The 12,328-nt window shown below is 41.7% G+C and overlaps 1 protein-coding gene across 1 annotated transcript in view; it reads right to left on the bottom strand.

Annotated features, from left to right (window-relative positions):
• TMCO4 (transmembrane and coiled-coil domains 4) overlaps positions 1-12,328 on the bottom strand; it is a 164,589-nt gene that overhangs the window by 100,703 nt on the left and 51,558 nt on the right. The window lies entirely within an intron of this gene.

Genomic DNA, 12,328 nt, shown 5'->3' with positions numbered 1-12,328 from the left:
ACTATTCTGCTGGTGCAGTCACTGTGTACATACATTACATTACTGATCCTGAGTTACAACCTGTATTATACTCCAGAGCTGCACTCACTATTCTACTGGTGCAGTCACTGTGTACATACATTACATTACTGATACTGAGTTACCTCCTGTATTATACTCCAGAGCTGCACTCACTATTCTGCTGGTGCAGTCACTGTGTACATACATTACATTACTGATACTGAGATACATCCAGTATTATACTCCAGAGCTGCACTCACTATTTTGCTGGTGCAGTCACTGTGTACATACATTACATTACTGATCCTGAGTTACATCCTGTATTAAACTCCAGAGCTGCACTCACTATTCTGCTGGTGCAGTCACTGTGTACATACATTACATTACTGGTCCTGTACTGATCCTGAGTTATATCCTGTATTATACTCCAGAGCTGCACTCACTATTCTGCTGGTGCAGTCACTGTGTACATACATTACATTACTGATCCTGTACTGATCCTGAGTTATATCCTGTATTATACTCCAGAGCTGCGCTCACTATTCTGCAGGTGCAGTCACTGCGTACATACATTATATTACTGATCCTGAGTTACATCCTGTATTATACTCCAGAGCTGCATTCACTATTCTGCTGGTGTAGTCACTGTGTACATACATTATATTACTGATCCTGAGTTACATCCTGTATTATACTGCAGAGCGGTGCTCACTATTCTGCTGGGGCAGTCACTGTGTACATACATTACATTACTGATGCTGAGTTACATCCTGTATTATACTCCAGAGCTGCACTCACTATTCTGCTGGTGGAGTCACTGTGTACATACATTACATTACTGATCCTGAGTTACATCCTGTATTATACTCCAGAGCTGCACTCACTATTCTGCTGGTGCAGTCACTGTGTACATACATTACATTACTGATCCTGAGTTACATCCTGTATTATATTCCAGAGCTGCAATCACTATTCTGCTGGTGCAGTCACTGTGTACATACATTACATTACTGATCTTGAGTTACATCCTGTATTATACTCCAGAGCTGCACGCACTATTCTGCTGGTGCAGTCACTGTGTACATACATTACATTACTGATCCTGAGTTACATCCTGTATTATATTCCAGAGCTGCAATCACTATTCTGCTGGTGCAGTCACTGTGTACATACATTACATTACTGATCCTGAGTTACATCCTGTATTATACTCCAGAGCTGCACTCACTATTCTGCTGGTGCAGTCACTGTGTACATACATTACATTACTGATCCTGAGTTACATCCTGTATTATATTCCAGAGCTGCAATCACTATTCTGCTGGTGCAGTCACTGTGTACATACATTACATTACTGATCCGGAGTTACCTCCTGTATTATACTCCAGAGCTGCACTCACTATTCTGCTGGTGCAGTCACTGTGTACATACATTACATTACTGATCCTGAGTTACATCCTGTATTATACTCCAGAGCTGCACTCACTATTCTGCTGGTGCAGTCACTGTGTACACACATTACATTACTGATCCTGAGTTACATCCTGTATTATACTCCAGAGCTGCACTCACTATTCTACTGGTGCAGTCACTGTGTACATACAATACATTACTGATCCTGAGTTACCTCCTGTATTATACTCCAGAGCTGCACTCACTATTCTGCTGGTGCAGTCACTGTGTACATACAATACATTACTGATCCTGAGTTACCTCCTGTATTATACTCCAGAGCTGCACGCACTATTCTTCTGGTGCAGTCACTGTGTACATACATTACATTACTGATCCTGAGTTACATCCTGTATTATACTCCAGAGCTGCACTCACTATTCTACTGGTGCAGTCACTGTGTACATACAATACATTACTGATCCTGAGTTACATCCTGTATTATACTCCAGAGCTGCACTCACTATTCTGCTGGTGCAGTCACTGTGTACATACATTACATTACTGATCCTGAGTTACATCCTGTATTATACTCCAGAGCTGCACGCACTATTCTTCTGGTGCAGCACTGTGTACATACATTACATTACTGATCCTGAGCTACATCCTGTATTATACTCCAGAGCTGCACTCACTACTCTGCTGGTGCAGTCACTGTGTACATACATTACATTACTGATCCTGTACTGATCCTGAGTTACATCCTGTATTATACTCCAGAGCTGCACTCACTATTCTGCTGGTGCAGTCACTGTGTACATACATTACATTACTGATCCTGAGTTACAGCCTGTATTATACTCCAGAGCTGCACTCACTATTCTGCTGGTGCAGTCACTGTGTACATACATTACATTACTGATACTGAGATACATCCAGTATTATACTCCAGAGCTGCACTCACTATTTTGCTGGTGCAGTCACTGTGTACATACATTACATTACTGATCCTGAGTTACATCCTGTATTAAACTCCAGAGCTGCACTCACTATTCTGCTGGTGCAGTCACTGTGTACATACATTACATTACTGGTCCTGTACTGATCCGGAGTTATATCCTGTATTATACTCCAGAGCTGCACTCACTATTCTGCTGGTGCAGTCACTGTGTACATACATTACATTACTGATCCTGTACTGATCCTGAGTTATATCCTGTATTATACTCCAGAGCTGCGCTCACTATTCTGCAGGTGCAGTCACTGCGTACATACATTATATTACTGATCCTGAGTTACATCCTGTATTATACTCCAGAGCTGCATTCACTATTCTGCTGGTGTAGTCACTGTGTACATACATTATATTACTGATCCTGAGTTACATCCTGTATTATACTCCAGAGCTGAGCTCACTATTCTGCTGGGGCAGTCACTGTGTACATACATTACATTACTGATGCGGAGTTACATCCTGTATTATACTCCAGAGCTGCACTCACTATTCTGCTGGTGGAGTCACTGTGTACATACATTACATTACTGATCCTGAGTTACATCCTGTATTATACTCCAGAGCTGCACTCACTATTCTGCTGGTGCAGTCACTGTGTACATACATTACATTACTGATCCTGAGTTACATCCTGTATTATATTCCAGAGCTGCAATCACTATTCTGCTGGTGCAGTCACTGTGTACATACATTACATTACTGATCTTGAGTTACATCCTGTATTATACTCCAGAGCTGCACGCACTATTCTGCTGGTGCAGTCACTGTGTACATACATTACATTACTGATCCTGAGTTACATCCTGTATTATATTCCAGAGCTGCAATCACTATTCTGCTGGTGCAGTCACTGTGTACATACATTACATTACTGATCCTGAGTTACATCCTGTATTATACTCCAGAGCTGCACTCACTATTCTGCTGGTGCAGTCACTGTGTACATACATTACATTACTGATCCTGAGTTACATCCTGTATTATACCCCAGAGCTGCACTCACTATTCTGCTGGTGCAGTCACTGTGTACATACATTACATTACTGATCCTGAGTTACCTCCTGTATTATATTCCAGAGCTGCAATCACTATTCTGCTGCTGCAGTCACTGTGTACATACATTACATTACTGATCCTGAGTTACCTCCTGTATTATACTCCAGAGCTGCACTCACTATTCTGCTGGTGCAGTCACTGTGTACATACATTACATTACTGATCCTGAGTTACATCCTGTATTATACCCCAGAGCTGCACTCACTATTCTGCTGGTGCAGTCACTGTGCACATACATTACATTACTGATGCTGAGTTACATCCTGTATTATACTCCAGAGCTGCACTCACTATTCTGCTGGTGCAGTCACTGTGTACATACATTACATTACTGATTCTGAGTTACATCCTGTATTATACTCCAGAGCTGCACTCACTATTCTACTGGTGCAGTCACTGTGTACATACATTACATTACTGATCCTGAGTTACATCCTGTATTATACTCCAGAGCTGCACTCAGTATTCTGCTGGTGGAGTCACTGTGTACATACTTTACATTACTGATCCTGAGTTACCTCCTGTATTATACTCCAGAGCCGCACTCACTATTCTGCTGGTGCAGTCACTGTGTACATACATTAAATTACTGATCCTGAGTTACCTCCTGTATTATACTCCAGAGCCGCACTCACTATTCTGCTGGTGGAGTCACTGTGTACATACTTTACATTACTGATCCTGAGTTACCTCCTGTATTATACTCCAGAGCTGCACTCACTATTTTGCTGGTGCAGTCACTATGTACATACATTACATTACTGATCCTGAGTTACATCCTGTATTATACTCCAGAGCTGCACTCACTATTCTGCTGGTGCAGTCACTGTGTACATACATTACATTACTGATCCTGAGTTACATCCTCTATTATATTCCAGAGCTGCAATCACTATTCTGCTGGTGCAGTCACTGTGTACATACATTACATTACTGATCTTGAGTTACATCCTGTATTATACTCCAGAGCTGCGCTCACTATTCTGCTGGTGCAGTCACTGTGTACATACATTACATTACTAATCCTGAGTTACATCCTGTATTATATTCCAGAGCTGCAATCACTATTCTGCTGGTGCAGTCACTGTGTACATACATTACATTACTGATCCTGAGTTACATCCTGTATTATACTCCAGAGCTGCACTCACTATTCTGCTGGTGCAGTCACTGTGTACATACATTACATTACTGATCCTGAGTTACATCCTGTATTATATTCCAGAGCTGCAATCACTATTCTGCTGGTGCAGTCACTGTGTACATACATTACAATACTGATCCTGAGTTACCTCCTGTATTATACTCCAGAGCTGCACTCACTATTCTGCTGGTGCAGTCACTGTGTACACACATTACATTACTGATCCTGAGTTACATCCTGTATTATACTCCAGAGCTGTATGCACTATTCTTCTGGTGCAGTCACTGTGTACATACATTACATTACTGATGCTGAGTTACATCCTGTATTATACTCCAGAGCTGCAGTCACTATTCTGCTGGTGCAGTCACTGTGTACATACATTACATTACTGATCCTGAGTTACATCCTGTATTATACTCCAGAGCTGCACTCACTATTCTGCTGGTGCAGTCACTGTGTACATACAATACATTACATTACTGATCCTGTACTGATCCTGAGTTATATCCTGTATTATACTCCAGAGCTGCACTCACTATTCTGCTGGTGCAGTCACTGTGTACATACATTACATTACTGATCCTGTACTGATCCTGAGTTATATCCTGTATTATACTCCAGAGCTGAACTCACTATTCTGCTGGTGCAGTCACTGTGTACATACATTACATTACTGATCCTGAGTTACATCCTGTATTATACTCCAGAGCTGCACTCACTATTCTGCTGGTGCAGTCACTGTGTACATACATTACATTACTGGTCCTGAGTTACATCCTGTGTTATACTCCAGAGCTGCATTCACTATTCTGCTTGTGCAGTCACTGTGTACATACATTACATTACTGATCCTGAGGTACAGCCTGTATTATACTCCAGAGCTGCACTCACTATTCTGCTGGTGCAGTCACTGTGTACATACATTACATTACTGATCCTGAGATACATCCAGTATTATACTCCAGAGCTGCACTCACTATTTTGCTGGTGCAGTCACTGTGTACATACATTACATTACTGACCCTGAGTTACATCCTGTATTATACTCCAGAGCTGCACTCACTATTCTGCTGGTGCAGTCACTGTGTACATACATTACATTACTGATCCAGAGTTACCTCCTGTATTATACTCCAGAGCTGCACTCCCTATTCTGCTGGTGCAGTCACTGTGTACATACATTACTGATCCTGAGTTACATCCTGTATTATACTCCAGAGCTGCACTCACTATTCTGCTGGTGCAGTCACTGTGTACATACATTACATTACTGATCCTGAGTTACCTCCTGTATTATACTCCAGAGCTGCACTCACTATTCTGCTGGTGCAGTCACTGTGTACATACATTACATTACTGATCCTGAGTTACATCCTGTATTATACTCCAGAGCACCACTCACTATTCTGCTGGTGCAGTCACTGTGTACATACATTACATTACTGATCCTGAGTTACATCCTGTATTATACTCCAGAGCTGCACTCACTATTCTGCTGGTGCAGTCACTGTGTACATACATTACATTACTGATCCTGAGTTACCTCCTGTATTATACTCCAGAGCTGCACTCACTATTCTGCTGGTGCAGTCACGGTGTACATACATTACATTAGTGATCCTGAGTTACATCCTGTATTATACTCCAGAGCTGCACTCACTATTCTGCTGGTGCAGTCACTGTGTACATACATTACATTACTGATCCTGTACTGATCCTGAGTTATATCCTGTATTATACTCCAGAGCTGCACTCACTATTCTGCTGGTGCAGTCACTGCATACATACATTACATTACTGATCCTGAGTTACATCCTGTATTATACTCCAGAGCTGCACTCACTATTCTGCTGGTGCAGTCACTGTGAACATACATTACATTACTGATCCTGTACTGATCCTGAGTAATATCCTGTATTATACTCCAGAGCTGCGCTCACTATTCTGCTGGTGCAGTCACTGTGTACATACATTACATTACTGATCCCGAGTTACATCCTGTATTATACTCCAGAGCTGCACTCACTATTCTGCTGGTGCAGTCACTGTGTACATACATTACATTACTGATCCTGAGTTACATCCTGTATTATACTTCAGAGCTGCACTCACTATTCTGCTGGTGCAGTCACTGTGTACATACATTACATTACTGATCCTGTACTGATCCTGAGTTATATCCTGTATTATACTCCAGAGCTGCACTCACTATTCTGCTGGTGTAGTCACTGTGTACATACATTATATTACTGATCCTGAGTTACATCCTGTATTATACTCCAGAGCTGCACTCACTATTTTGCTGGTGCAGTCACTGTGTACATACATTACATTACTGATCCTGAGTTACATCCTGTATTATACTCCAGAGCTGTACTCACTATTCTGCTGGGGCAGTCACTGTGTACATACATTACATTACTGATCCTGAGTTACATCCTGTATTATACTCCAGAGCTGCATTCACTATTCTGCTGGTGTAGTCACTGTGTACATACATTACATTACTGATCCTGAGTTACATCCTGTATTATCCTCCAGAGCTGCACTCACTATTCTGCTGGTGCAGTCACTGTGCACATACATTACATTACTGATCCTGAGTTACATCCTGTATTATACTCCAGAGCTGCACTCACTATTTTGCTGGTGCAGTCACTGTGTACATACATTACATTACTGATCCTGAGTTACATCCTGTATTATCCTCCAGAGCTGCACTCACTATTCTGCTGGTGCAGTCACTGTGTACATACATTACATTACTGATCCTGAGTTACATCCTGTATTATACTCCAGAGCTGCACTCACTATTCTGCTGGTGCAGTCACTGTGTACATACATTACATTACTGATCCTGTACTGATCCTGAGTTATATCCTGTATTATACTCCAGAGCTGCACTCACTATTCTGCTGGTGCAGTCACTGTGCACATACATTACATTACTGATCCTGAGTTACATCCTGTATTATACTCCAGAGCTGCACTCACTATTTTGCTGGTGCAGTCACTGTGTACATACATTATATTACTGATCCTGAGTTACATCTTGTATTATACTCCAGAGCTGCACTCACTATTCTGCTGGTGCAGTCACTGTGCACATACATTACATTACTGATCCTGAGTTACATCCTGTATTATACTCCAGAGCTGCACTCACTATTTTGCTGGTGCAGTCACTGTGTACATACATTATATTACTGATCCTGAGTTACATCTTGTATTATACTCCAGAGCTGCACTCACTATTCTGCTGGTGCAGTCACTGTGTACATACATTACATTACTGATCCTGAGATACATCCAGTATTATACTCCAGAGCTGCACTCACTATTTTGCTGGTGCAGTCACTGTGTACATACATTACATTACTGACCCTGAGTTACATCCTGTATTATACTCCAGAGCTGCACTCACTATTCTGCTGGTGCAGTCACTGTGTACATACATTACATTACTGATCCAGAGTTACCTCCTGTATTATACTCCAGAGCTGCACTCCCTATTCTGCTGGTGCAGTCACTGTGTACATACATTACTGATCCTGAGTTACATCCTGTATTATACTCCAGAGCTGCACTCACTATTCTGCTGGTGCAGTCACTGTGTACATACATTACATTACTGATCCTGAGTTACCTCCTGTATTATACTCCAGAGCTGCACTCACTATTCTGCTGGTGCAGTCACTGTGTACATACATTACATTACTGATCCTGAGTTACATCCTGTATTATACTCCAGAGCACCACTCACTATTCTGCTGGTGCAGTCACTGTGTACATACATTACATTACTGATCCTGAGTTACATCCTGTATTATACTCCAGAGCTGCACTCACTATTCTGCTGGTGCAGTCACTGTGTACATACATTACATTACTGATCCTGAGTTACCTCCTGTATTATACTCCAGAGCTGCACTCACTATTCTGCTGGTGCAGTCACGGTGTACATACATTACATTAGTGATCCTGAGTTACATCCTGTATTATACTCCAGAGCTGCACTCACTATTCTGCTGGTGCAGTCACTGTGTACATACATTACATTACTGATCCTGTACTGATCCTGAGTTATATCCTGTATTATACTCCAGAGCTGCACTCACTATTCTGCTGGTGCAGTCACTGCATACATACATTACATTACTGATCCTGAGTTACATCCTGTATTATACTCCAGAGCTGCACTCACTATTCTGCTGGTGCAGTCACTGTGAACATACATTACATTACTGATCCTGTACTGATCCTGAGTAATATCCTGTATTATACTCCAGAGCTGCGCTCACTATTCTGCTGGTGCAGTCACTGTGTACATACATTACATTACTGATCCCGAGTTACATCCTGTATTATACTCCAGAGCTGCACTCACTATTCTGCTGGTGCAGTCACTGTGTACATACATTACATTACTGATCCTGAGTTACATCCTGTATTATACTTCAGAGCTGCACTCACTATTCTGCTGGTGCAGTCACTGTGTACATACATTACATTACTGATCCTGTACTGATCCTGAGTTATATCCTGTATTATACTCCAGAGCTGCACTCACTATTCTGCTGGTGTAGTCACTGTGTACATACATTATATTACTGATCCTGAGTTACATCCTGTATTATACTCCAGAGCTGCACTCACTATTTTGCTGGTGCAGTCACTGTGTACATACATTACATTACTGATCCTGAGTTACATCCTGTATTATACTCCAGAGCTGTACTCACTATTCTGCTGGGGCAGTCACTGTGTACATACATTACATTACTGATCCTGAGTTACATCCTGTATTATACTCCAGAGCTGCATTCACTATTCTGCTGGTGTAGTCACTGTGTACATACATTACATTACTGATCCTGAGTTACATCCTGTATTATCCTCCAGAGCTGCACTCACTATTCTGCTGGTGCAGTCACTGTGCACATACATTACATTACTGATCCTGAGTTACATCCTGTATTATACTCCAGAGCTGCACTCACTATTTTGCTGGTGCAGTCACTGTGTACATACATTACATTACTGATCCTGAGTTACATCCTGTATTATCCTCCAGAGCTGCACTCACTATTCTGCTGGTGCAGTCACTGTGTACATACATTACATTACTGATCCTGAGTTACATCCTGTATTATACTCCAGAGCTGCACTCACTATTCTGCTGGTGCAGTCACTGTGTACATACATTACATTACTGATCCTGTACTGATCCTGAGTTATATCCTGTATTATACTCCAGAGCTGCACTCACTATTCTGCTGGTGCAGTCACTGTGCACATACATTACATTACTGATCCTGAGTTACATCCTGTATTATACTCCAGAGCTGCACTCACTATTTTGCTGGTGCAGTCACTGTGTACATACATTATATTACTGATCCTGAGTTACATCTTGTATTATACTCCAGAGCTGCACTCACTATTCTGCTGGTGCAGTCACTGTGCACATACATTACATTACTGATCCTGAGTTACATCCTGTATTATACTCCAGAGCTGCACTCACTATTTTGCTGGTGCAGTCACTGTGTACATACATTATATTACTGATCCTGAGTTACATCTTGTATTATACTCCAGAGCTGCACTCACTATTCTGCTGGTGCAGTCACTGTGTACATACATTACATTACTGATCCTGAGATACATCCAGTATTATACTCCAGAGCTGCACTCACTATTTTGCTGGTGCAGTCACTGTGTACATACATTACATTACTGACCCTGAGTTACATCCTGTATTATACTCCAGAGCTGCACTCACTATTCTGCTGGTGCAGTCACTGTGTACATACATTACATTACTGATCCAGAGTTACCTCCTGTATTATACTCCAGAGCTGCACTCCCTATTCTGCTGGTGCAGTCACTGTGTACATACATTACTGATCCTGAGTTACATCCTGTATTATACTCCAGAGCTGCACTCACTATTCTGCTGGTGCAGTCACTGTGTACATACATTACATTACTGATCCTGAGTTACCTCCTGTATTATACTCCAGAGCTGCACTCACTATTCTGCTGGTGCAGTCACTGTGTACATACATTACATTACTGATCCTGAGTTACATCCTGTATTATACTCCAGAGCACCACTCACTATTCTGCTGGTGCAGTCACTGTGTACATACATTACATTACTGATCCTGAGTTACATCCTGTATTATACTCCAGAGCTGCACTCACTATTCTGCTGGTGCAGTCACTGTGTACATACATTACATTACTGATCCTGAGTTACCTCCTGTATTATACTCCAGAGCTGCACTCACTATTCTGCTGGTGCAGTCACGGTGTACATACATTACATTAGTGATCCTGAGTTACATCCTGTATTATACTCCAGAGCTGCACTCACTATTCTGCTGGTGCAGTCACTGTGTACATACATTACATTACTGATCCTGTACTGATCCTGAGTTATATCCTGTATTATACTCCAGAGCTGCACTCACTATTCTGCTGGTGCAGTCACTGCATACATACATTACATTACTGATCCTGAGTTACATCCTGTATTATACTCCAGAGCTGCACTCACTATTCTGCTGGTGCAGTCACTGTGAACATACATTACATTACTGATCCTGTACTGATCCTGAGTAATATCCTGTATTATACTCCAGAGCTGCGCTCACTATTCTGCTGGTGCAGTCACTGTGTACATGCATTACATTACTGATCCCGAGTTACATCCTGTATTATACTCCAGAGCTGCACTCACTATTCTGCTGGTGCAGTCACTGTGTACATACATTACATTACTGATCCTGAGTTACATCCTGTATTATACTTCAGAGCTGCACTCACTATTCTGCTGGTGCAGTCACTGTGTACATACATTACATTACTGATCCTGTACTGATCCTGAGTTATATCCTGTATTATACTCCAGAGCTGCACTCACTATTCTGCTGGTGTAGTCACTGTGTACATACATTATATTACTGATCCTGAGTTACATCCTGTATTATACTCCAGAGCTGCACTCACTATTTTGCTGGTGCAGTCACTGTGTACATACATTACATTACTGATCCTGAGTTACATCCTGTATTATACTCCAGAGCTGTACTCACTATTCTGCTGGGGCAGTCACTGTGTACATACATTACATTACTGATCCTGAGTTACATCCTGTATTATACTCCAGAGCTGCATTCACTATTCTGCTGGTGTAGTCACTGTGTACATACATTACATTACTGATCCTGAGTTACATCCTGTATTATCCTCCAGAGCTGCACTCACTATTCTGCTGGTGCAGTCACTGTGCACATACATTACATTACTGATCCTGAGTTACATCCTGTATTATACTCCAGAGCTGCACTCACTATTTTGCTGGTGCAGTCACTGTGTACATACATTACATTACTGATCCTGAGTTACATCCTGTATTATCCTCCAGAGCTGCACTCACTATTCTGCTGGTGCAGTCACTGTGTACATACATTACATTACTGATCCTGAGTTACATCCTGTATTATACTCCAGAGCTGCACTCACTATTCTGCTGGTGCAGTCACTGTGTACATACATTACATTACTGATCCTGTACTGATCCTGAGTTATATCCTGTATTATACTCCAGAGCTGCACTCACTATTCTGCTGGTGCAGTCACTGTGCACATACATTACATTACTGATCCTGAGTTACATCCTGTATTATACTCCAGAGCTGCACTCACTA

This window comes from Phyllobates terribilis, unplaced genomic scaffold (genome assembly GCF_046119375.1).
Source record: "Phyllobates terribilis strain yellow unplaced genomic scaffold, ASM4611937v1 Scaffold_12__6_contigs__length_324123572, whole genome shotgun sequence".
Taxonomy (NCBI): Eukaryota; Metazoa; Chordata; class Amphibia; order Anura; family Dendrobatidae; genus Phyllobates; species Phyllobates terribilis.
This window is presented reverse-complemented; position numbering and strand designations above follow the sequence as displayed.